Source organism: Propithecus coquereli, unplaced genomic scaffold (genome assembly GCF_000956105.1).
Source record: "Propithecus coquereli isolate 6110/MARCELLA unplaced genomic scaffold, Pcoq_1.0 Scaffold90, whole genome shotgun sequence".
Classification (NCBI taxonomy): Eukaryota; Metazoa; Chordata; class Mammalia; order Primates; family Indriidae; genus Propithecus; species Propithecus coquereli.
In genome coordinates, this window is record NW_012155285.1 from 2,024,454 (window position 1) to 2,027,451 (window position 2,998).

Below are 2,998 nucleotides of genomic sequence, written 5' to 3' on the forward strand. Positions count from 1 at the left end.
TATAAACAGAGATATAGAGATATGTATATAAGGAGATTTATTATAGGAATTGGATCACAGGGTTGTAGAGGCCAAGAAGTCCCATGATATACTTTGTGTAAGCTGGAGAACAAAGAAAGCCATGGTGTAATTCAGTCCAAATCCAAAGGCCTGAAAATGGGGCAAGGGATGCACAATGGTCTAAGTCCCCATCTGGGTCCGAAAGCCCAAGAACCAGGAATGCCAATGTCTGAGAGCAGGAAGAGATGAATGTCTTAGCTCAAGCATAGAGATGTAGAGATCAGATTGGCCCTTCTTCTACCTTTTTGTTCTATTCAGGCCCTCAACAGATTTTATTATGCCAATTCACATTGGGAAGAACCATCTGCTTTACTCAGTTCATCAATTCAAATGCTAACGTCTTCTGGAAACACCAAGAAATAATGTTATACCAGCTACCTGGGCACACAGAAATAAATAACGTTATACCAGCTATCTGAGCATTTCTTAACCCAGTCAAGTTGGTAGGCAAAATTAACCATCACATCAACCTAACGTTATACTCATCTGGACCCCTGAATTAGCTTCATATTTTGTTACCGTGATTCTGCTCCTACCATACCAGAATTAAATTTTCTGCTTTTGACATCAGTCATTACTCAGCTTTTCACTTAATGGAAGTAGCAGTTTTAGGGGTGCCTATTTCAGCTTATATCATCCACCAATTTGTTAATCAATTTTTCATATTATCTGTTTAAAAGGAAATATTCAATATGATTTTCCATTTTCTAAAAGAAGTATCAGCTCAGGAAAAAAAATCATTTAGTAAAGACATGAAAACAATGAAATTAAGAAAGATAGTTTTTATTCACTGATTCTCTATCAGGATTGACTCCAAACATTTTTAGATTGATTCCACTACAATTTTAGAAAGAAGTGAAATTTCACTATAAATTTTCTAAACAAGTCAAATGTAAGGGCATTTGTATTTCCTCAGTAGCACTGGATAGAGGGCGAGACATATGGAGAATTTCAGAATCGTTATTATTTGTTAACCCACATTACATTCTTCCAATTTGGTCCAAGCAAAAGAGAGAAACCACACAGCATTTTAAATAGGCAAAAGTTTAACATAAAAAGTATTAAGCTGTGATAAAAGAACAACTATAAGGTGTAAAGAGAGCTCTAACAAATACCCAAGGGCTAAGAGAAAGTAACCAAGGAAGAACAAACGTGAAAGGTGTATCCACTCCCCAAGGTAGGGGTCCAGACCTTGTTTAAGAAGCTGTGCTAACAACCTTCTATATGGCAGAGAACTTCACTGGGTAATCCTGGCCACAGATGGCACAGTCATTTGACAAACAAAGAATTTTCCAGTCACAGATAATCCAGAGCCTGTGAACAGGCAAGGCATCACACAGAGAGGGTCAGAGCACTGCTGTGGGCAGGAAGCCTGGAGCAGCTGCAGTCTGTGTCGGGGCAGAGGGTTACAAGAGGGTTATCACGACTCCAGGGCAGGTATATGAAGTCACCAAGAGACTATGCATCCTGTGTGCATGGCTGGAGCAAAGAATCACTGGATATCCTCACATCCACACCACTGACCAGTGGTGCAGTCTGTAAAAACTGCAAGAGAAATCACTTCCTGCAATGTTTCTCCAGTGCCTTATACTGAGAAAGCTTGCCATTGTACAAAGTGCTTAAAAGAGCTTCTTCTATTCTGTATGAGAAACAGAAATTAAAGGGCAATTTCAGAGTATAAAAAAATAAATTGTTAACTGATCTATTATCTTAATATGGCAATTTATATGTTTTCTACAGACTTTATTAGAAAACTTGCAAACTCTGAGGATTCATATGGCAAACTCCCATATGTCAAATATCATTATTGTTTTATACACTTTTTAAAAAATTCCAGGACAAGAAATTGCATAAAAGAACAGGTTCTGTGACTGACAGACTTGGATTTGAACCCTGGCTCTGACACTTTGTAGTTCTATAATGTTTTAAGTGTCCGTTTCCCTCTCTGTAAAATAGAGCCAATCGTAGGATCTTTATCCTAAGATTTTTATAGTGATCCCAGTACTTAGTGCAGAATCTGGCACATATGAGCTCAAGAAATGAAATGCTAATGCTGTAATTGTCATGGTGCCCTACATTGTGGGACCTCAAGAAATAACTTCAAAATGAATCACATAATTTTTGTATTTCATATGTTGTCATCTGTCAAATGAAAATCGTCAACCTTTCATCATAATGAAACGGGAAAATTCATAGGTCTTTTTTTGTTCCATTTTTTGTCTTAACTGCAAAGTCATTACCATTTGAATAAACTCCCTTTCCCTTTGATTTTTCCCAATGAAATTCCATTTCCAACTTCTTCAAACCTCAAAAGTATAATGTAAGTGACAGTCTTACATTCTGTCAGAAATAAAAACCACAATGTGTCTTGAATTATTTGCAAAAGCTATTAATGAGACACCACTGAAGCCCAGTGGCATCTATAAAAATGAATGTATGAGCACTTAGAAGTGCATGCATTTTTAATGCACTGCATGAATAATAACAGCAGGCTATAAATCCTACTGGAAATGGCAAAGCTTTGAATGTAGAAATCTTATCAAATATATTTCCCATTTTCGTGAAAATGAGTAGCTAGATAAATTTTCACAGAGATTGTTGGGAAACTATGACATGAATGAGCATGTCCAGAGGAAAGCAAAGGAAGCTAATAGAGCAGAACAAACCCTAATTCCATTCATTCCCTAGTTTTGTTCAAAAGTGACTAAAATAAGAGACAGGTAAGTAAATAAATAGATAATCATATGGACATAGAGAAAGACTAATTTTAAAGGCTGCCGATATTAAAAACAATTGTAAATCTTAAAAAGGAAGCCATACTTGAATGGATATTTTGCAATTTTTATTTCTATCTGGTATTGAGTTCCTAGAGATTGCAATTATTTTAAATAAGCATTGCTGCTCCCCTATGCCATCTTTACCACCACCAGATTGTTCC